The sequence below is a fragment of the Bos mutus genome, chromosome 4 (assembly GCF_027580195.1).
Source record: "Bos mutus isolate GX-2022 chromosome 4, NWIPB_WYAK_1.1, whole genome shotgun sequence".
Taxonomy (NCBI): Eukaryota; Metazoa; Chordata; class Mammalia; order Artiodactyla; family Bovidae; genus Bos; species Bos mutus.
The window spans coordinates 73082314-73107230 of NC_091620.1; the positions used below are offsets into that span (position 1 = coordinate 73082314).

The window sequence follows — 24917 nt, forward strand, 5'->3', positions numbered from 1 at the left end:
AGTTGACCTACATTATGCATCAGAGATTATAAGAACAGAACCAGGGAAACTGCTGCTGGGAAGGTTCTCCATCAAGGAGTTAAATTTCCTATGTGTGATCAGAAAGAAATGGTTTCTACTCCTATAGTACTGTACACAGTCTATCAATACAAAAGCCTCACTAGGGATAGGCTGCAATGCCCAGGTTTTAAAAATTCAGTGAAAAGAATGCAAGGTAGATAACCATCCAAATCTATTGTTCTCATTCTATTGTTTTAGGACATGTGACTACCCTGGGAATGAACTAGCATTAATTTTTGGCTTCACAGCCGCTGTGTTCCAACAAGTCACCCAAATTATACTGAAAGGAATTACAAGACTCTTCTATACTTGAAGGGGCTTCCCTGGTGGCTCAGACAGTAAAGAATCTGCCTGCCAATGCAGGAGATGTGAGTTCAATCCTTAGGGTCAGGAAGATCCCCTGGAGAAGGGCATGGCAACCTACTCCAGTATTCATGCCTGGAGAATTTCATGCACAGAGGAGGCTGGCAGGGCTCATTTCATGGGGTCACAAAGAGTCAGACATGACTGAGCAACTAACACTTTCACTTTCCTATACTTGAAGGGCAGAGAGCATAAGATGAATAACATGAGGCTTCAGTGATGAAGCTGAGGGTTTCTGAGTGGTTCTCCAAGCAACTGTGAGAACAAGCCCCTTTTAGAAGTGGAAGAGTATGTGCCACAATGCCCAGCAATGAAAATATTTACAACAAAACAAAGCATAAATGTTAGGTGGCTTGTGATAGCAAAGATCTACCTGAATAATCATACACTGCAGTAAGGCTGAGACATATACAGGGTGCAGTGAGAGAATTTTCTAGAACTATCTTGGTTCTGAACAATACTGGGCTTTTAGAATATATTACATTGTTTCTTTAAAAGTTATTTTTCTAATAGTACAAATGCATTCATATGATCTGGGTAATTAAATTTAATTGTGTAACCAGAAAAAATGAGCAGAATTAACTGCACTAACCATATATAACAACATTATTAGGCATATAAATCTTCTGTTCAAGTTTCATACAATGTACATGATCCTGCTCACACACATACATACACGTCTTCCCCAGGATCATGAACCTTCACCTTACTATGTTATTCAGTATGGCACCTATTATTCCAATCCCTCTTACTCCCCTACCTGCTGCAGCTAAGTCGCTTCAGTCATGTCCGACTCTGTGCGACCCCATAGACGGCAGCCCACCAGGCTCCCCCGTCCCTGGGATTCTGCAGGCAAGAACACTGGAGTGGGTTGCCATTTCCTTCTCCAATGCATGAAAGTGAAAAGTGAAAGTGAAGTCATGTCCGACTCTTAGCCACCCTATGGACTGAAGCCTACCAGGCTCCTCCATCCATGGGATTTTCCAGGCAAGAGTACTGGAGTGGGGTGCCATTGCCTTCTCTGACTCCCCTACCTACAAGGAAGTAACAGTACTCAAGATGTTAGTGAGATCTGTTAGTGAGAACACGTGCTAAAGTAGCAGAATAAGAAAGTTCATTCTATGATAACAATAGTGGCCATTTATTAGGCATTACATATGTCTCCTATTGGGTTAATCACTTTATGTATCATCTCGTCTAAACTTTGACAACTCTATGAGGTATGTATTATTCTTAATCTTATTTGGCAGATAAGGAGACTGAGCAAATAGCAATCTACCTATAGAAAATACCAAAGTTTGGCTTCTAACCACTATATTACTTTGATGTTGATAATACTGATTATCTTAATTCTAAATATTGTGAGCCAATCCCTACTCCTACATCTTTCCTTGTGGGTATGTGAACTTTGTATAAACATTTCAGTCTGTAGTCAGTAGCTAAGCTGGCTGGACTACTGTGCTCAGGGGGGAGGTTTTTCAAAGTGAAATTGTTTATACCTCATCTATCTTGCTCCTTTGTAAGTGTTCACCTAATATCCATGAGGCATGAGTTGTTTCCACGAAGAGAAGTTCGGGGTTGGGGAGAGTTTGCTGCTATGACACAGAAGGATGTAGACCTGGAGTTAGAGATGGGAAGTGTGTCTGCAGCATGGGGGATCTGGGGTCAGGGAGGAGAAACTGACAGAGCATGTGGGGGGCCAGAACACAGGTGTGCTACTGGCCTAACCAGTGTGTGTGGAATAACTCCGTAGGCGATAGGAGTCCATGGATGTGCTCATGGGGTTAAAGCCTAAGCAACCTTGCTACATAATGAGATATGCCCTCAGAAAGAAAAATTTGGCACTATTGCATGGAAGGAACTTCTTGGAGGAGCAAATGGAGACAAGGAAGAAGTTGCCGCCATAGTCCACTTGAGAGATGATGTGGCCCTGGGGAAGGAAAGCAGTGGTCAGATTCTCAAGACATCTCTAGTTTGAGATTAACAGGGTTTGGGTATCAGTGTGAAAGAAGGTTGGGAAAATATGGACAATATTAACCAAGATGACAAGGAGGAGCTTCTTTATTTCCTTGCATGCATGCTAAGTCACTTTTGTTGTGTCCAACTGTGCGACCCTGTGGACTGCAGCCTGCCAAGATCCTCTGTCCATGGGATTTTCCAGGTAAGAATACTGGAGTGGATTGCCATGCCCTCCTCCAGGTAATCTTCCCGACCCAGGGATCGAACCCACATCTCTCACATCTTCTGCATTGGCAGGTGGGTTCTTTATCATTAGTGCCACCTGCTGCTGCTGCTGCTGCTAAGTCACTTCAGTCGTGTCTGACTCTGTGCGACCCCATAGATGGCAGCCCACCAGGCTCTGCCATCCCTGGGATTCTCCAGGCAAGAACACTGGAGTGGGTTCTAGGAGAAGTTAAATAAATGAAAATCTGGATATGCTGGGTTTGCCAGACCAGTGGGACAGTCAGCTGGCAGGGTCCACTGAGTAGAGCTAGAGCTCTAGATGCTCACTGACTTAACAAATTTGTTGAGTGCCTACTTTAGCTCCAAGCCCTCTTTTAGAGACTTGGGCAAGAGCAGTGAATAGTCATCATCATGTCAGCATCTGGTAAGGTCACAGAGGTGGCTGAAATCCCAGGAGTGTGAGACAAGCAGAGAGGATGGCCAAAGACGGAGTCCTAAACAACCTCAACCAGAGGGCAGGTGGGAGAGGAAAAGGGGGCAGCGAAGGGAGCTGAGAAGGAGTGGTGACAAGGGCAGGAGCACACAGTTTTAGCTGGAACAAAGGGAGGGGATCAGGTCTGCTTTTTAAGTTTAAAAAAATTTAACGTGCTTAAAATACACACAACCTAAAATCCATCATATAAACTATTTTAAGTGTACAGCTCCATGTATTAAGTGTATTCACACTGCTGTACAAAAGATTTCCAGAACTTTTTCACCTTATAAAACTGAAACTCTATACCCTTTAAACAGTTACCCATTTTCCTCTCCCCCAGCCCTTGGTAAGTGAAAAGTGTTAGTCATTCAGTCGTGTCGGACTCTTTGCGACCCCATGGACTATAGCCCCCGCTCCATGCTGTCATGGACTGTAGTTCCTTCGTCCATGGAATTCTTCAGGCAAGAATACCGGAGTGGATTGCCATACCCTTCTCCAGGAGATCTTCCCGACGCAGGGAGTCTCTTGCATTTAAGGCAGATTCTTTACCATCTGACCCACCAGGGAAGCCCCCAGATCCTGGTAACCAACATTCTAATACTTCCTGCTTCTATGAGTTTGATTACTTTAGATTCCTGATGTAAATGGGATTGTACAGTATTATCTTTTTGTGGCTGGCTTATTTTCTTCGCATAATGTTCTCCAAGCACATCCATGTCATAGCATGGGATAGGATTTTCGTTTTTTAAAAGAAGAATAATATTCCACTGTATGTATACACCATATTTTATTTATCCATTTACCTGTAGATGGATGTTTGGGTTGCTTCTACCACTGGGTTATTATGAATAATGCTGCTATGACACAAGTGTGCAAATACCTCTTGGAGTCTCTGCTTTCCATTCTTTTGGATATACACCCAGATGCAGGGCGGCTGGGTCATACAGTCGTTCTAGTCTTAATCTTTTGAAGAACCACCATACTGTTTTCCATAGTCTACTTGGTTTTTGATATCTCTCTCTAATTCTGACTGCAAAGAATAGAAAAGAGAGCTATTTTATCATTAACTGTGTGTTGAGGAGAATATATGTATTATCTCACATAATCCTCAAAATAACATTATAAAAGGTATTATTACCATATTTTACAGGAGATATAGAAACAATAAGTAGTCCATATAGCTAGTTAAGACATGGGACTTGACTTCGGGTTGCTCTGATTTTCAGATATAGCCATTTTGTTGTTATATTTCTAACAAGAAGGGCTCATTTTTTCAAATTTCCTATTGATTCATGAACAGTTTTCCATAATTTGGGGAGTATTTTGTTAATCACATAGTTACACTGAAAAGGATCGAGAGTCAGTAATCATACAGCCACTCTGATAATGTGGGCCACAAATTCTTAAATAGTCATATCCTTCTATGCAGAAAATAGAAGCAGTTCATTCCTAGGTATCACCAATAGTACTCCAGGCTAGCACTACACTGAGCCTCTCATCTCCAGCTTGGTGTCTGCCTTGTACCCAGTTGCTGTTATTGTGCAAAATTAATGAATAGTTTGTAAACTAGCATCACTTCTGTGAAAGTTGATGGACATGTTAATTATACCTTATTTAGATTTCACAGTTGCATGACCCAGATTCTTCTTTTCTGCCAAATTTCCAAAGATTCAGTCATTTTAGAAACTCCAGTAAACACAGTGCATTACAATGCAAGCAGTGGAGGAACTGGCCACACAGAGGCAGGATGATGATGAGCTTGGTTTATCTGACTGGAGGGCTAGAGTCAGGTAGTCTGTTTTCGGGATTTTAAGTTGATTCAACAGTGTGTATCTTTCCTCTCTGGGGTTTTATTAAAGTCTTTTGTAGGCACTGTACCTACTCAGTGTCTCCTTTCTATTAGGCAAGGATGAAAGCATTTACTTGAAGCCTAATCCTAGCTGCTCATTACCAATTTCCTCAGTGCATTAACTCTCTTTGGTGCTTGTAGTCTATCTTTCTAGAAGATCAATATGCACACTTAGGTTTGAACTCTGGCTTCACCACTTTTCATTGAGCTACTAATATGACAGGCATTATGAAACAGCAGTAAACAAGATACAGTCCCTGTCTGCGGGAGCTCAGAGAGAGCCCACTGGGGCTTAGCAAGTGAGGAGGCAAGTACACTACCTCGTGGCCAGGAGGAAGCAAGGGGACTGTGGAAACACATGGAAGAGATCCCTATTCCAGGAGTTAGGTGGAGGGTTATGTTTGGGAAAGCTGCCTGGACAAAGTGTTGTCTAAACCAGTGTTTCTCAGATTTTATTGCACACTAGAATCACCTGAGGGGATTGTTAACCAGAGATTTCTGGGCCCCATCTTTATAATTTCTGATTCAGTACATTTAGGGTGGGGCCTGAGAATTTGCATTAAGTTACCAGTTGATGCTGTTGCTGCCTATTCTGGGGGCACATTTTGAGAATCACTTTTTAAAAAAAATTTAGCTGTACCAGATCTTATTAATGGTTGTTGCATGCAGATTCTTGTTGCGGCATGCAGGCTTCTCTCTAGTCGTGGTGTGCAGGCTCTCTTGTTGGGTGCATGGGCTCAGTAGTTGAGGCACACGGGCTTAGTTGCCCCACAGCTTGTAAGATCTTACTTCCCCAACCAAGGATCAAACCGTACCCCCTACACTGGAAGGCAGATTCTTAACCACTGGACCGCCAGGAAAGTCCCAAGAATCACTTCTTCAAGTCAAGATATGAAGGAGGGTGAAGATGGAAAGACTGTGTGTGTGTCTGTGTGTGCACATGTGTGCTTGTGCTCACCCATGGGGTGGCTGAAACAAAGGGAGTGCTGGGTAGAAGTATTCTAAAGGCTTTGTGATAAAGAAGGCATGACATGCTTGGGGACATTAATGCTGTAGAGTGTAGAATGTACACGTACTGAGAGGGAGGTGTCAGCAGTGACACATTACAAAGGACTCAGCTGCCGTCTCGGTGGATTTATACAAGGACAAGGATTTGAGGCAAAGGATTGAAGATGTTGACAAAGAAAGGACTGAAGTGAGGGTCAGAAAGCAAGTGATGACAGATAAAGTCAAGCCTGAGGGATCAAGGTCTTGATCAGCTTGAAGGACAGAGAATGGGTATCTGGGTTTTTTGCCTTTTTTTTTTCCCTGGAGGCCAGAGGTAATGGCAGAGTGCAGGATCTAGATTGGGTGACTGGAGTGGCAAGGAACTGAAGAGCATTAAGCAGAGGAAACCAAAGAACTGAGTCCACACTTGTGTGTATGATCACTGATAAGCTCTTTATGAAGGTGGCAGGGCTTGAAGGTGAAGGAAGACTGGGGAAGCTGGGACCGGGGCTCAAATGCTCAGAAAGCATGCAGGTCTGAGAGGCTGTAGATTACAATGATGAGGGACTGGGAAAGAGGAGGCTTGGTGACACAAATCTCAAGTCTTTTTATTTTTTGTGTCTTTTTTTAAACCTGGGGGTGCCAGAATATGCCCTGGAATCTGCACTCGAAACCAAGGAAGGCAGTGTCCTTAAAAGGCTGTGGGATGATGAGCAGGAGCTTCAGAATGGGGCTCTCAGGGCAGAGCAGGACTTTGGTTGAGGCAAGGAGGTGGAGGAAGATTCAGGGAGGAAGTTGAAGGAGTTTTTCTTTTTTTTTAATCATAGGGGAAAAAAAGAAAGACAGTGTGCAAAGTCAGATGTTCCTCGCATTATGGTGGTTCCAGGGTCTTTCTGACAGTGGGAGTGGGACCCCTGCCTGGGACACAGCTATGGCTCTCTCCCATCCAGGGAGTCCTGGTTCCCATGAAGGAAAAGTAGACTTCTGCACGAGCACTTGCTCAGGAGGAAGAAGTGGCCACCAGTGTGTGGGGTGGGATCTCTTTGCTCAAGGATGAAGCCACACCTATACAGATTTGTAGAAGAGGAGGGGCACTGGATCCTGCAAAACTGCAAAATTCCTTCATTTATAGGCAACATTATAAGTTATAAAATAGATTAAAGATTACTTTAAAAACAACAAATTTCCCTGGAGATGGAAATGGTAACCCACTCCAGAGGGAAATCCTATGGACAGAGGAGCCTGCTGGGCTGCAGATCCATGGGGTTGCAGGTCCATGGGGTTCCAGAGTCAGATGTAATTTTGTAACTAAGCATGCATGCATATTGAAAAAAAAAATTTAGAATATAATTATCTGCTTTTCATACATTTTCTGAGAGAACTATATGGCATAAAATTGAAAGTTGACAATCAATAACCTGTAAGTACCTAATTTACCAGATTCTTTCTTTCTTCCAATTCCTTCTGTAGAATCTTAAAAAAAAAATTTGCATTATATTCCACAGTAACAACAGGCCCAACTTTAGTTTTAAATTTGTTTAAATCCTGAATATTATAGCTTACTAGAAAATCTTTCTTATAGTGTTTTATAGGGCTTCAATATTTTCTATGTAAAGCACATTATAATACATTTTTTCAAAACTGAAAAAAAATAAAAACAACAAATTTATACTATTTTGAAGAATTCCACTTAGGGATTTTAGTCATGAAACTGTGCTGCAGGGATGGATTCTTAGAGATCAAAGACTGTTATGATAAGAAGCCTATGAACTGCACATGCCTATTGAGCTTGTGTAGAATCCATGTTCCAGGAGAAATGAAAAGAGGAAGGAAATGAAAACTAGTGTTCAGGAGTTCTAAACTATAATCTGTTAAACTATATTTTAGGTACAGAAGATACAGAAAATCAATAAGGCATCTCCCTGTCCTCAAGTAGCTCCAAGTTTAATGAGAGAGACAGGTAAGTGAGTCCACACCGATTAGAGGCTCTGCTTATGTGGCACTTACTAGGCCCTGGTGATGCTTTACATGTGTAACTTATTTTATCATCACAACCACCCTATGAAGTTAAGACCTATTATTATTCATTCTACAGAAGAAAAAAACAAAGGCGCAGAGATCATACAGTTGATAAGTGGCAGAACCAGACCTTGAACCCAGGGAGTCAGGCTGAAGACTTTGTGTTCTACCACAGGAAGCTGCCTGTAATTACAGTATGTGTGAAAATAGCTATAGAAGGCTCATGAATAGGGAACAAAAGTGGGAAGGAGGGCTCCCAGAGGACATAGTGGCATTTGAATAGGCCCCTGAAGAAGAACAGCTCACATTTATTGAGTCAGGCATTATGGCAAATATTTATATTCTACATAAAATAACTGCATTGAATTGAACCCTCTTGGGAGAAGGCAATGGCATCCCACTCCAGTACTCCTGCCTGGAAAATCCCATGGACGGAGGAGCCTGGAAGGCTGCAGTCCATGGGGTCGCTGAGGGTCGGACACGACTAGCGACTTCACTTTCACTTTTCATTTTCATGCATTGGAGAAGGAAATGGCAACCCACTCCGGTGTTCTTGCCTGGAGAATCCCAGGGATGGGGGAGCCTGGTGGGCTGCTGTCTATGGGGTCACACAGAGTTGGACACGACTGAAGTGACTTAGCAGCAGCAGAACCCTCTTGACATCCCTCCATGGAAGCTCAGTTATCATCATTCATCCCCATTTTAGAGAAGATCACACTGAGACACAAAATGCTTTAGCATATTTTGGAGACTGACTTCACCAAGGCAGTCTGGTGCCAGAACTGGGGCACCCTGCCACTGCACGGCAGGCGCTCCAGAGGGGAGAAATGGCGCGTAATGGTGAGAGGGGACAGGGGTCTGGAGCAGAGGGAGAGTGTTGGCCAAAGTAGGAGGAGGTGTGTGTGGGAAATGCCCTGATGCTAGTGGGTTCAGGGACTTCCTGCAGGGAGCACATAGCTGGGAGACTGGACAAATGCAGAGTGAAGGATTTTGATTCCACTTGGGAATGAGGATAATTGTTCCTTCCGCATGAATACACAGAGCTCAAGAGTGCCTCTTGGATAAATTTGTGAAGTGGTGAATCTGTGGTTGGTGTGCTCCTGCCGGCCCCCTCCCTACACCAAGCATACATCCCTAACTCATGTGACTCAGCAATTCCAATAGTCAGCTGATTCTGGCTTAGAGAGGGAATGGCTGCACAAGGCACTCAAGCCTTGTGGGTGAGGTGGGTATGGTTGCCAACTCTGCACAAGGTTGTGGGAGAATGAGCTACTCACAGTACCGTCGGGCTGCTGGTGACTCGAGGAGGGACCACAGAGAGCCCACAGCTATGCAAATCCAAACTCAGTCAATCTGGTTTGAAACATGTATGAAGGACACTGTGAGAAGTACGTGGGCTTAGGATCTCTCCAGCCATAGCACCTCTGGCTCTGCCACACGGATAGGAACCTGGTCTGCTTCCTTCTCAGTCCTTCCCCAAGACAGTGTTCTAGTCCCAGGAAGCTGAGCCCAGGTTGTTGTGGAAGGAGCTTGGGTAAGCACTGCCTGGGTAAGGAGAACAGATTAAACACATGCCAGATTCTTTCTAGACATCAAATCCTACACAGGCCAATATGCATCAGGGGGAGAAAGGCTGCTGAACAGATTTATTTAAATTACAAGGGACCCCCATCCTCCCTTCTTTTCATGGGAAGGAATTTCTCAAGAGAAAGTGATTTCTGCTGTTTCTGTCCCAACTTTGCCTCCAGCTCAGTCAATTCAGATAGGGAAGGAGAAAGAGCAAGTGGTTAATCTACAGCCACTGAGCCGCATATCAGTGAGCCATAGAGGACGGGTGCAGTGGTCCCCTCAGGTTCTGCAGAGTAATTAAATAAGACAAGTGATGTGATCAGGCACTGGGGATTTCTGGGAACGTTGCCTTTGGGGATTTGGATCAGGGCAAGGGAATAAACAGCTGCAAAGGACAATAAGAAACTGCAAACACAGCAACTAGAAGGTATCCTCAGGAAAAGCCTTGCGGCTCCTTATTCCCATCAGAGCCTGAGCCGGCAGCACTCCCTGACTCGATACCACAGCAGCAACAGAATCAGGACCAATGGGCCACATAGGGATTCTGCTAAAGGACTTCAGGGCTTATTTGAGTGCCATTCCTTGCTAACTTCTAAAATCCTGTTTTCTAGGAGGCCCTGGAAGGAAAATACCAAGTGCTCAAGCCTAAGGCCATCTCCAAACATATCAAAGAATCTTCAGAGGTGATGGTTTAGGTGCTAAAGTCATGTCCAACTCTTGCAACCCCATGGTCTTCAGCCCTCCAGGCTCCTCTGTCCATGGGATTTCCCAGGGAAGAATACTGGAGTGGGTAGCCATTCTCTTCTCTAGGGGATCTTCCTGATTCAGGGACTGAACCCGGGTCTACTACACTGCAGGCAAATTCTTTACCAACTGAGCCACCAAAGAATGTGCAGAGATCCATTAAAAATCATACATGGAACACTGCTCCCTCAAAGCAGAAAATAATAACAAGGGAGGTGGCTTCTTTCTCCTAAGGCCACACTAGAAGTCTGTGGGGCTATATTTCTCTCTCTGCAACTCTTTCCTTTGGCCCAGACAACTTGAGACTCCTAGAGGTCATGGCACCCAGAATCAGACAGCACAGGGCCCTCTGGATGATGCTGGAACATAATGCTCTTTTTCAGCAAGGTGGTCTTAGGACACAGTTCACTAAATTAAGCATCATTTTATTTCTCAAATGGAGCTTTTTGCAGCTGAATCAGGAGTGAGGGGTATTCATCCATAAGTAGATATGTCTGTTCCCTTTGTTATTAAAAACCTATCACAGATTTTCACAATGTGGGATTAGTTGCCCTTCAGTCTGGCAGCCCACCCATCCAATGTGATCTTCATAGCTCTACATGCTGTAAAATAAGAAACCAAACACTAGGGAAATTCTCAATGAAAATGCAGTATTTAACTGTCAATACAAATATTTGGGATGTTAAAAAAGCTATTTCTGGTTGGATTAAGACCACAGATTCTCCAAGTGTGGACCCAGGACCTGTAGATCCATATGACCTATGAGCTTGTCAGAAATGTACATCCTTGGCCCCACCTCAGACCTTCCAAGTCAGAATCTTCAGGGTGAGACCCAGTGGAGCAGAAGGCTTGGAAGGTGGTTTTGGTGTGTACTGCTAGGTGAGAACCATTGGTTTATGCTGACCTGAGAAAAAGAGGGAGCAGGCAGGGGGCTCCTGTACTTGAACTAGACTTCAGGGCCTTTCAGACACAGGCTGTCTGAGCTTGGGAGGAAGGGAGGAAAGAGGGGTGACTTGTGAGTGGGAGCGGGGAGACCCATAGGTAGCGTGGTAGCATGTATATTCAGTATGAATTTTTAAATTTTGCTTTATTTGACATTATAGTCATGGCAATAGGCTAAAGTGTCATATTTCCAAATACACTTTTCTTATCAGTATAGGCACAGAGTTACAGCTGTAGCCTGGGTGACTCTGGACACACAGAGATGACTTCCCTGCTAGTGCTTTGTATCTATCATGCCCACCATGATGAAGCCTTGATGTTCTCAGGAAAGCCTTTAGGGCTATATCCACTGGATTTATCTACCTCTTTGGCTTTAGTCGGGTACTAACCAGTCTATACCTTCACCCCCTACTAGGAAATATGGACAGAGGCTGTTTTTGGAATTATATTTTCCTTCTTTTCTTCTCAACAAAGCATTCTAAGATTCTGATACAAATCAGATGCATTTTAGAGTACATATGGAAAATCAAGATTTAAGAAAAATGTAAACATGCATTTTTTCGTATTCTGGTAGGCTGAGAAAAAAAAAAGATGGGAAAGACAGTTCAGAGAATCTAGAAGAAGAAACCCTGAAGAATAAGCCTTTTGGCCAAGAAAAAAGATTGTTGGTTGTTGGTAACATTAAAAAGATTTGCATTTTTAAAGTTAATGACTAAAGTAATAAAAGGTTCCAGTTAAATTATTACAGTGACTGTTTGCTTCAGGGCAAGCAAAAAACCTTTGAGGTTTTAAATCACATTTTTCAGTCTGGCAGGAAAGGGTATTTTAAATTCCTACAAATGATTTCTTTAATCTTTGTAACTTTTCTCTACCTGGCCCCTCATTCTCACACACCTGGCAGGCAAATGGAAAAAAAAAAATTGTACAAAAGAATGTTGGTATTTGGATATAAAGGTAGAGCTGAGGCTTCCTTGGAGATATCCTAGGTTAATAACCTATAAAAAATTGGTAGCTGTATTTAATTGCCTACAGGACATCATGTTTTGGTTATCCTGTTTTTGAGCTTTGGTGTGATCCAACCTTTGACATGAGCATTGACAATGGGGCAGGACCCTTGAAATTGAACCTGCCCCAGAAAAGCCCAGCGACGTGCAGTAACTGTAACACCAGTGCTGACATCTCAGCATTTGCATCAAAGAGGCAGGGCAAGTGGAAATTTTACAGTACAGTTCTGCACTAATGCATAAAGATGCTAAGACTCACATATTTTGCCTCCTGAATGAGGTCTTTAATCCAGCATGCTCCTTGTACTGCAAACAGAGATCCTCAGAGCAAAACTCCATTAAAGAGCATGATCAGAAAGAACTGAATGCACAAAAGTTTTTGAATAAAACAAAACATATCTCAATGTCCAGAATATAAGTAATCAAAGCACTCTTTGTCAATAAAGCCCACATTCTGGAAAAACATTGGGGCCTAGTGATGGGCATTTGCTTAGAGGCTTTACTGAGGTTTAAGCCCTGGAAAAGCAAAGGGTTTTATTTGACCTCAGATTGCAAAGACTCTTTCTACACTGTCTGAATAAAGGTACAGAAGTGAACAGCAAAATGGCTGGAACTGGGATCTGGAGACTGACTGACTGGGACCAAATTCTGACTCCATTGCTTATTAGCTGAGTGACACTGAACAAGTTATCTAAAAATCTTTTGCATTCATTCCTTTATTTGTACAATAGGGCCAACAGCAGTATCTAACTCAAAGGTGGGGTTGGGTAATGATGTAAAGTGCTTAGAACCATGGCTTGCACATAGCAAATTCAGTAATTTCAGCTTCTACTACCAATATTATTTTAATTTTTATGAATGAGAGTCCTGTAAGAAGATGAAAGAAGCAGCATTGCTTTCTTCCTTTCTTTCCTCCTTTCTTTCTGTCACCATTCTTTCTTTCCATTTCTAGTTCTTTGCCACATTCCAAAAGGGATCTGAAGCTGAGGAGTGACATTGAGCATGTTTAGAGTGATGTCTGGATGCAGCCTTGGTCTGGAGGCAAAGAGGCTGAGTTCTCTTCCTGGCTCTACTGTTAACTACTAATAGCCATGTGACTGCGGGGAAGTTTGCTTGCCTTCTTTATTAGTTTGCTAGGGCTCCCTTCACAAAATATCACTTCCTTAAAACAACAGGAATGTCTTATCTCACAGTTCTGGAGGCTAGCGGTCCAAAGAAAGGTGTCCACAGGGTTGGCTCCTTCCAAGGCTGTGAGGGGGAATCTGCTCTAGGCCTCTCGCTGGCTTCCAGGGGTTTGCTGGCCATCTTCAGCCTTCCTTGGCTGGTAGAAGCATCATTCTGCTCTCTGCCTCCATAGTTACAAGGTGTTCTCCCTGTGTGGGGGTCTGTATCCAAATGTCCTATTTTACAAGGACTGGATTAGAGGCCCACCCTACTCCAGTGTGACCTCATCTCAACAATTATATCTACAAGGACCTTATTTCTGGATCAGTTCACACTCTGAGGTACTGGGGATGAGGACTTCAACATGTGAATACGGTTGTGGGGGCAAGACACACAATACAACCTATAATAAAGGGGACACTTTTCAGAGTCTTCTCGATGTTGCTGTGCTCTGTGATTTTCTGAGAGGGGCATAAAGCTTGTATGGTATTTCTCCAACTTAACTAGAGAGCACTTTGGTTCTGCTCTGGAGAATCCTGATGGCCTCATGCTAATCATCACAGCCTTGTGGACAATGCTGATGGGGCCGGGACTTCCCTACCGTGAATATGGAGAATCAGGGCTGACCACAACCCAGCTTGGAATGTCCACCCTCCATCTCAGGGCAGAGTCCATCCTGGCTCTCCTCCAGCGGCACCCCGCCTATCTGTGGCTAACTTGCTGGGATGATGGATGAAACCAAGCCAGCAGCCCCTCACTGCCTTGTCAGTCTTTGGTTGGGTGAGAGCTCCCCACTCCCACCCCCACAGAGGCCCTTTCTGGCTCAGAGACAGCTAGTGTGGGTGACAGGGAGACTGGGTGGCTGCATTTACATTCAAGCAGCTATGATCCCATGCAAACTAGAAAGGAAAGCCCATAAGGGAGAAAATGACTTACTCATAAAATTTTATAAATAGGTTGAAAGAAATACCTGCCTCAGCTTTGCTTTGTGTTGCTGTCAGCAAGCACATCTTTCATAGCAAGCTGACATTCTTGTCAACAGTGCTGTTAACAGCATTCTGAATAAGGTAATTACCCAATAAAGTTAGTGTTAGTCAAACTGCACAAAACTTGAGTTAAAAATATATCTGATTGCAGGACGGAAACCTGAGTCATGTGTCTTACCCACTGAACCTGTGATGTTCCTGCCTTGAGAGGAGGAACCGTCTCAGGAAGGAGGCTGTCATTTATATTCTGGACGTGAACCCACTTTTGGAAGGAGGAGCCTCAAGGATGCTTTCTTCTCTACCTTAAGGCAGCAAGAAAACGAGATTTTTGCTTTCTATTTTATCTCTGCATGATGTTTCTGCTCACTTTGCAAGGCACAGTGCAGTTTAGCACAGCCTGCCCTCTTCCTTGAAAAGTGAGCTAAGGTGGCATCAGAATAGGAATTCATACCACTGTATGGGTTTCAATGTCCTTGTAGGACTGGTGCAAAGAAACAGTCTGAGTGCTGTCTGAGCTGTCCTGTCTGCATGCCCTGGAACTGCAAAGTTGTGAGACAGCTCACACAAAGGGCATTAAGTTTGAGCAGAGGGAGTACAGGACTTAGGGTCAAAAGAATTGGGTTCTAATAGCCAGTGTGTCATTAATAATTGATTGATTTTTGGCAAGCCAGTTTCCTTTTTCATGCCTCATTTTTCTCATATGTCAAATGGAGGTAAAAAAAAAATTCACTCTATCCTTCTGGGATGAGATAATAATAATAATAGGCATGGAAGTACCATGAATATAAGTAGTTATTTTTAGCCTAAATGATTGGCCAGCAGGGAAGTTGTCATTTTAGGATATTAAAAAAAAAGAAGATAAAATAGGAACTAATAAAAATTAAAAATACAATTAAGGAACTTCCTAACAAACATTAAGTCCATGGCAGATAGCCTCACTAATGAATTCTACCAAAAAAAAAAATCAAAGAAGAATTAAACTAATTCTAATCAAACAATTCCGAAAAAATAGAAAAGGAAGAAGCACTTTCAAACTTCTTTTACAAGGTCAGTGTTACCCTGATACCACAACCAGACAAGGGTGCCATAAGAAAAGAAAATTAAAGGCAAATATCTGGGATAAATACAGATGTAAAAATTCTCAACAAAATATTAGCAAGCCAAACTTAACATTACATTAAAAGGATCATATATCATGATCAGGTGGAATTTATTCTAGAGTTGCAAGGATGGCTCAACATCCACAAATCAATCAATGTGATACATTAACAAAATAATGAATAAAAATTCTATGACCATCTCAAGAGATGCAGAAAAAGCATTTGACAGAATTCAACATCTATTTATGATTAAAAACTCTCAACAAAGTAGGTATAGAGGGAACATAAATCAGCATAATAAAAGTCATATATGACAAGCACATAGCTAATATCCTACTCAATGCTGAAAAGGCAAAAGCTTTCCCTCTAAGATCAGGAATAAGACAAGGATGCCCACTCTTGCCACTTTTATTCAACAAAGTATTTAAGTCCTAGCCGTAGCAATTAGACAAGAAAAAGAAATACAAGGCATCCAGATTGGAAAGGCAGAAGCAAAACTGTCACTGTTTGCATATGAGATGAGATGATATACATTAATAGAAAACCCTAAGTACTCCACCCAAACCCCTATTAGAACAAATAAATACATTCAGCAAAGTTGCAAGATATAAAATTAATAGGCAAAAATCTGTTTCTATACACTAGTAATGAACTATCAGAAAGAGAAATTAAGAAAATAACCTAATTTACAATTGTGTCAAAAAAGAATAAAATACCTAGGAATAAATTTAACCACAGAAGTGAAAGTCTTACACAGTGAAAACTATAAGATATTAATAAGAGAAACACTACACAAATAAGTGGAAAGATATTATGTGCTCATGGATTAGAAGAGTTCATATTGTTGAAATGTCCATACTACACAAAGCAATCTATAGATTCAATGTAATCCCTATGAAAAATTTCACAGAAACAGAACAATCTGAAATTTGTGTGGGGCCACAAAAAAATGCAAATAGACAAAGCAATTTTGAAAAAGAAGAACAAAATCAGAGGCATCATGCTCCCTGATTACAAGCTATGTTACAAAGCTACAGTAATCAAAACAGTGTGATATTTGCATAAAACAGATATATAGATCAATGGAACAAAATAGAGAGTCCAGAAAAAAAACACTCATATATGATTTATGACAAAGGAGTCAAGAGTATGCAATGGGGAAAGGACATACTCTTCAATAAATGGTGTTGGGAAAACTAGATAGCCACATGCTAAAGGATGAAATTGGATCAATATCTTATACCACATACAATAATTAATTTTAAATGGATTAAATATGTGGATGTAGAAAGTAAAACTATAAAACGCCTTGAAGAAAACACAAGCAGTAAGTTCCTGACATTGGTCTTGGTGATTTTTTTTTTTTTTAATTTGGCAATGAAAGTAGAAATAGGTAACTGGGACTACATCAAACTAAAAAGCTTTTGCACAGTAAAAGAAACCATCAACAAAATGAAAAGGCAGCCTAATGAGTGGGAGAAAATATCTTCAAATTATATATCTAATATGGGGCTAATATTATATCTATATGTATAAAGAGGGCTTTCCTGGTGGTTCAGTGATAAAGATCCACCTACCAATGCAGGAGACATGGGTTCAACCCCTAGGTAGAGAAGATCCCCTGGAGTAGGAAATGGCAACCCACTCCAGTGTTCTTGTCTGGAAAATGCCATAGATAGAGAAGCCTGATTGCAGTCTGTGGAGTTGCATGACTGAGCACTACTATTACTGCTACTTTATATATAAAGAACTCATACAACTCAACAGTGAAACCTCAAACAACTTGATTTTCAAGTCATCAGAGTAATTATCCTCCAACTAAAATATATTAATTACTTAAAAAAATCATCAGAGGACCTGAACAGACATTTTCCCAGAGAAGACATACAGATGGTCAACAAGCATATGAAGATATAGTCAGTAATCATCAGTAGTCATCATGAAAAAGCTAATCAAAACCACAATGAGCTATTACCTCACTCCTGTCAAGAATGGCTGTGATCAAAAAGACCATAAATAGCAAGTGTTAGCAAGGATATGGAGGAAAGGGAACCCTTTTACAGTGTTGGTGGAAATGTAAATTGTTGCAACCACTCTGGAAAACATTACAGAGGTTTCTAAAAAATTAAAAATAGATCTACCATATGATCCAGCAATTCCACATCTCAGAATTTATCCAAAGAGGATGAAAACACTAATTTGAAAAAAAAAGTTCAAATATCTCAGGTGGAAGGGCTGAGAACAGTTCATTATGGAGGTTATGGGTGAGCTGCCCCTGAAAAGTGTGAACAAGCAAAGATTGATTGATTAAATCAGTGACTGCAGAGCTCCAACCCTGTGCCAAGCATTGTTCCAGGGATTTGAGAGTTCATCAATGAAGAGAAGGAATATCCTTGCACTTAAGAAACTTACTTTCTAGTGGAGGAAGGTCAGGGCCAGGTGAGTCAGAAGATGCAAGTCATGAGGGTGAGAGATGATCCTGGGAAGACAGCAGTGTTAACAAAGATAACAGAAAAGAAACTCACAAGGGCAACAGAAAATACCAGAAAATTCATTTCTGGTTTTGTTTCACATTATTTGGTAGTGGCTGTCTGGAATTGATGCTGAGGAGAATTCTGAGACTTCCTTCTGGCTCAGGAGGATGAGGGACAGGGTTGATTAATGATGTGTGGAAAGGGAGAATTGGAGGATATGTGTTGGATGTTTGCCATTCTCACGTGGCTAGATTATACTTGTGCCATTACGGTCTGTGCTCTTCCAGTCTCCTGAGAATGTTTTGAAGTTCAATAAGTAAGTACTATGAAGCCCAGCACTTGGATATTCTCACAGCAAGGCTTTCATACATACATGGAAGTGTTACTGGCCTACTTCTCTAATTTTTATCTCCTCTACATTGAGATCACAAGTAGGTGTGTAACGCAGCAATGTTTCATAGAATCTGTTTCTGTTTGCAGTTTCACTTCTTTGGCTCCCTGGACCCCAGCTCAAAGTGATCTTCAGCCTCTAAAGATTCTCAGAATTTTAAGTTGCTTATTTTTTTATTCCTGTCTTCTGTTTGGAGTCATCTAATTTATCCCATTCATAGCACTTTAGAGAATGATATATTTCTTTCCTTTAAGTTTCCTAAAGAAACTATGCAGCCCTTCTTGTTGACTCATCTTTGCCTCATAACTCTTACAGTTAGTTGGGGTTTCAGAATATCTTATACTAGAATGACTCCAGCTGTCTAGATGGGCCTCAAAGGAGGAAACCCTACTACTTAGGCTTTGATGAGTCAAATAAATAAATTTAGAAAATCCTTTCTCTGTTGAGATTGTACTGCTTTAAGGCTACCATGTTAGTGCAAAATTTATTTTGGATATCAAGAGTGTCCATTTCTTCCTTTTGGAGTGGACTACAGGAAATTGCCATATTTCAGGTCAAAAAGGCTGCCAAAAATTTCCTATGGTTCAAGGTATGTTTGCATAACTTCTTCAGCAATCCTAATCTGGAGCATCTGAGCTTTAGACTACATTAGGGAAGACTGTCTTGTTCTTAGAAAGGCAAAAGAGAAATGAATGTTAATATTTTGTTAGAACATGTCTTTCTGCCTTTAAAGCCCATTCTTCCTGTTACCTCATTATGACAGTAAGAAAAGTTGCTCAAAATCCTTTCTTTCAAAACTTGAAGACTTGGATGCCCTTGAACTCAGCTTTTGTAAATAACTTAAAGCCAGAAGGCAGATTTTCCCCTTTAGTATTCACTGGTTGGATGGAAAAAATAAAGAATTTAATGAGAAACTCGGATATTTGAAATGATATTAACAACTCTGTTTCCCAAATGCCTGAGGGCAATTTGGTTCCTGGATTAACTACTGAATAGCATCCTTGTTTAATAGCTGACAGAACCTTGCAGGCTGGTGTTCAGGGAAGTTCTGTCTGATCGTGTCTTTTTATTTCATTCATGTAATCCAGTGACTGTTTGTGCATGCAGTTATGGAGGTAACTGGATGTTTTGATAAACATTTGTATGAAGGATTGCAGGGCAGCTGAAGACTGCAACACAACAGGAAATTGGAGACAGGGATGTTTCAGTTTGCTAGAAATTGGCAACTAACCCATCTTCTTAAAGGGGGATGCTGGGAGTACTGATCTGTTCCTGGAAATAAAAGCCAAACCTATCTCTTTGTGCCATGGACTTTGCTCACTGGACCTACTTCTCATTGTCTGAAAACCGTCAGTCATAGAAATAATGCAGCCAGTTGGCTAATTAGCAGGGATTCTGCTGCAGGAAGGGGAGCATCTATGGATGACAAACGGACACTAAGAGACCTTGGCTCCCTGCACTGTCACCTCATATCATTTAGTCACACGTATGAAATGTGCTGAGCAAAGGAGCAGGCTGAAGCCCAGCTCTGCTGATGTCACTAATAAAAATGGCAACACTCAGAGAGGTTTTCACTCCCCAGAGACAGAGTATGTTTGAAGTCAATTCACAAAAGGCTAGTGAGACGCTGTCCTTTGGTGTCAACTTTTTCTCACTGTGCCAAGAAGAGGGTTCTCAGCAAAGTCTCAGACTCCCTCTGCCAACTGACCAGGTCCCGGTCCTTAAAGATGATAGACGATCTGAAGCATGAGGATCAAAACTAAAGATCTGAGATATTCCCAGTAACAGGAAGAAGCATTGTTCCTGGTTTTGTTTTCTAGTACAAGAATCACAAGAGTGTTTGAATGACTGCTTCAGTCTTCAATGAGCATTCTCCTTGGAGGTTGATGTGAAAGATAGCAGAAGCTTCTTTTTCTTTCCTCAAAGAGTCATTGTCTCAGAGCTTTAGGTATTAGAGAACAGAAGATGCCACGTGATGGGGATAAGAGGTAGAAAGCAATCTGGGAGTGCTTACTTTTAGGTAAAGATGAAATCTCATGTCTTCTTTTTCTGCTTTGTTCTACAATTTTCTTAAAATTCCTGTCACATAAAGACAGTATAAATAAAAATTATTTTGCAAGTGGGGAAAAAGAACTCAAATTTGGAGGTGTGATGTTAGAAAGGCATAGTCAGAAGCCACTGAACTCTGAGTTTTTATTCTAAAGCCAATCTGTGGATCTGGTGATATATTTTGGTCCATTCATTTAACTTTCATGATTTCTTCAAGAAAATCACTCCCTGCCACCTGTGGAAGTTGCAAGTTGGTTTAATTAGGGTTTTTTACTTTGAGAGGCTCATGAAAGGTGTTTAGAAATACAAGGTAGTGTAACAAAGTAAGCTGAGGACATCTTATAAAAAGATTAAAAATACACACAGGGTACCTAAAACTCATTTCAGAGAAGCCTAAAAGCAAACTTTGCCCAGAGGCTACATAAATACCAACTGGAGAAAGTAAGACCAGCTTTTCCAGGACTCAAAATATCAGAGATAGGGTAATTCTGTTAATCCTGTCCCTTTGAGTATTACCAGAATTTTCAGCCCCTCTCTCCAGTTCCTCTCCAGGATGGAAGCACCTCTGGGTTTACAAATCCTCCATCTTCCCCATTTCTTCCAGAGCTCATTCCCTGACTGCTGGGCGAAATGACCTCTCTCAGCCCCATCCACTCCCCAGCAGCTCTGGTTCTAACAGTTTCTATACTGAGGGCACTAAGTGAGAAGACTGCAGAGAATGAGCATGATGGTTATCTTGACAAATAGCAACTTCAGAAAGTCCCAGTTTACCCCATTTCATCAGAACTTTGACCCATTTTTAAATTGGTTTGGATTATAATTTCATCATTCAAAAGCTGGAGACATTCAGTGATTTTTGCTTTTAGCTTTCTAAAAAGAAAATCCAAGTATCTTAAGTTAAAGATAAGCAATTACAACGCTTTCCATAATTACAAGCTCTGTTTAATGCAAATAATAATGGAAATAAAATGTATGAACTTGGTATCCAAACCAAGACTAAGCTACCTTGGATTTGGTGCCAATCAGAGATACTGACCGCAAACACTTGAAACGAGTTTCCCTTCCCCAAACAGTCTTCCCTGGTGGTGCAGAGGTTAAAGCGTCTGCCTGCAATGTGGGAGACCTGGGTTCGATCCCTGGTTTGGGAAGATCCCCTGGAGAAGGAAATGGCAACACACTCCAGTATTCTTGCCTGGAGAATCCCATGGACAGAGGAGCTTGGTGGGCTACAGTCCATGGGTCGCAAAGAGTAGGACACGACTGAGCGACTTCACTTTTTTTTTCCCCAAACAGTGACTTTATGTGTTCTGCGTATGAGTTTCCTGGACCATATGGTATGGTTTCCCAAAGCCACAGTTTGAACTTTGCCAAAGATTGACAGAGTGATAAAGGCAAAAAAACTGAGAAGAAAGAGGCATCAGAAAAACAATGGGAGCAGGACGTTGGGGAGCAGAATAAAAATGGATGGTGAGGAGTGGAGTGAAAAACTGACTGCTCTCTTTCTCATCCTCTGATGTCACACTTTGCGACTCATCTTAGGGGCTCAGAATCAGGGGATCACACACAAAGCTAGAAGTATTGCAGTCGTTTTCAAACTGCAGGCCAAGGAACCCCAGCAGTTCTTTTCTGGGGCTGCCTCATAGATGGGGAAGGAAAGAAAGGCTTCATTCCACTTTTCCCAGATCGTTCATGGACTTGACAACAAAACAGAATCCTAAAGGGAGAGCCAATTATAGTTTTCCAGATGAAATTTAACCCATTTAGCATTTCGGTTTTAAAATTAGGATCATCGCAAAATGAGCAAGGTGGAGAAAGTCAGTAACGATTAGAAATGATCCAAGTGAAACATTCTGTCATTATCAGTTCACACTCATCGTGGCTGGACTTTCCAAGCTGACAAAGAGGGTACTCCTCACACTGGCCTCTCCAAAGTCTCGTTCCTATGATATTCAGACTCACAAGAAAATACAAATTAGCTGTAGATCACTCCACTTCTCACTCCTTACATTGTCTCCCACCTCTCCTAAGTTTCTTTTGTTTTCTAGAAAACCAAGATAACAGCAAATCTCAGCTTAATGATTCGCACAAATTATTTTAAGGTCATTCCAGATGGTCTCCATGGATTTCTGTGCCAACTCAAGAACAAAGAATTTTTGTTACACAATGATGGGATAATAGAAAAGATATTGAAGCAAGCCATAGACCAGGGTTTAGAGAATTACCGGAGCTGACTATAAAATATGGAAGAATGTACTGGAGTTTTAAAACAGTTCCCAGGTAGTGTAAGAAGTGCACGGGGGTAGACAGAGCCTGATGTCAACCATGAAAGAGCTGCCAGAACTTTTCCAAAGTGCAGGATTTCTGCCCAAGAGATTGGAGGCTGGACTCCCACTGCTGTGCCAGTCATCACACATTTGCACTGCACATAAATGGTGGGGAGTGGAAACACCTGCTGAAAGCTCTGCTGACACAGAATTACAATAATTGAATCACGGGGCTCTGCCCTGCTGCCACAAGGTCATCATGGGAGGAATGATGGGGCAGCTTACAAAACTAAGAAGTATTTGGTCTTTTACATGCCCTGCACTGCACTTTATATGTGACAGCAGCTTGGTAACTGTTAAAGATGGTGCAGGAAATGCCTTTGTAATTTCTCTTGGGAAATGTCTTTCTTTGCAAAACTTAGGTTGAAAGGAATGCATAACTATTTCTAAAAGTGATGACAAGAAAGCAAGAATGAGTCCTTTATGCTAATGCTGTCCCTCCCTAACATAAATAGTTCCCAAGGTCTATTAAAATTGGAAGGTCATCTAGGCATCTCTTTGAAGTACAGCAAGAAACCACAGCAAGGTCATTTTGGTCAAACACCAAGTTCAACAGCATTCTGCAGCCTATGCCGAACTTTAAACTTATAAGAAAATAATCTAACCTGATTTCAGATGTGTTTTATCAGCTCCCTAGTAAACTACTGGTGACATAACCTTTCCTCTTCCTTGTAACTAGGCTGGAATCCTTTCCCTTAAAATGGTCATTTATTTAAACCTATCAAAATTTTAAGAGTTCAACAGAATTTTCCCCACCCACTTCATCAAAAACCAAATCAACAAGCTAAGTGTCATCTTTCAGATGCTTTTAAGGAACCCATTATACGAAGTGTCTTTGAAGTTTCAGATCTGATAGCCTATGAAATTGTGCTCCATTTACATTTTAGCTTCCCTCACCCATACCCCAACATTATTTCCTCTAAGAACTAGAAGATGGAGGTGTGAACCTTGGCACCAGCTCTTATGAAATGTATGACCTTGAACATGTCACCTAGCTTCTGTGAGCATGAATTTTATTTTGCCTGTAAAACGAGGACAATAAAATGAAGATTGCTGGAAGGATCAAATGAGATAGAGGATATAAACACACATAAATTGTAGAGTGCCCCACAGATATAAATACTGAAGAAACAGTGATAGTACAGTGGGATGAGCATCAAATTTGACATCAGGAGACATAGGTATAAATCTGGAATCTTCTGCTTAACAGTTGTGTGATTTGGGGCAAGTCTTGTAAACCAGGGAAGACCCACTTTCTTCAAATGTAAATGTGGATTATGAAACTACCAAAAAAACTTTGTAGTTGAAATAATAGCCAAGTGAACCAGGGGGAGATGTCTAGCCTAACCCATGCCAATCAGTTATTTTCCCTTGGGTATTTGGGATTAGGATTAAAGGACTGTCATTCATTTCTGAACAAGGATGTGAGACAAGAGAACTCAAACCACCTGGTATAAAGGGCTAACTAGTAAAGAAAGCAGGTTTACTGATGAGGAAGAATGAAATGCGTGAGAAAGACAGAGACACACACATACACAGAGCACTGTGTATGCACTTCTTTACTCTTCCATTTCTAGGTGACAGCCCTGAGTATGCTTTTTGTAAATTCCTCCTGGATTAGTCAAGGTTCAGCTGTAGCTAACAGAATCCATTCTAACCAGTTTAAATGTAAAGGGATTTAATGCAGGAATTGGGTACTTACTAGGTTGTTGGCAGGGAGAGGAGCAGGCTTTAAGCCAAACTTTCAGGAAAATCCCCCAAATGACCCCTCAGAAGTGGCCCAGTGGGGGAGGTACTACCCTTCCAGAAAGCTGGTAAGCAAGAAAGCTGGGGAAGCAAGAAGCTGCTCCCACAGCCACTGGCTTTGGACCGCACTGGTTTTGTCAGGAAGCACACCAGTAAGATTCTTTATACTTGTGAAGCTGAGAACTGGTCAAGGAGATAACTGCTACCACTCTCAACTTCCAAACCAACCCCATAAATTCTAAGGACCTGAGCAATGTGAGCTCTCTTGCTTCAGTCTGTGGCATGCAGCAAACCAGGCATGGGATATGATAGTGTTCAGTGGGCTAATCTACATATCCCCATCATATCTACTTTGACTCTTTCTCCTCAAAGGTGGTCCAGTCAATTTCTGTTCATTTGAACCAAAGAGTACTCATCAACACACCCAAGTGAAATTGCCAGGCTCCTGGATTTGCTAACAATGAAGCCATTAGGTTTCTTTCAATGA

At 41.6% G+C, this 24917-nt stretch overlaps 1 protein-coding gene across 3 annotated transcripts in view; it reads right to left on the reverse strand.

The window, feature by feature from the left end:
- The window catches only part of LHFPL3 (LHFPL tetraspan subfamily member 3), a 657269-nt gene that overhangs the window by 167650 nt on the left and 464702 nt on the right, over positions 1 to 24917 (reverse strand). The window lies entirely within an intron of this gene.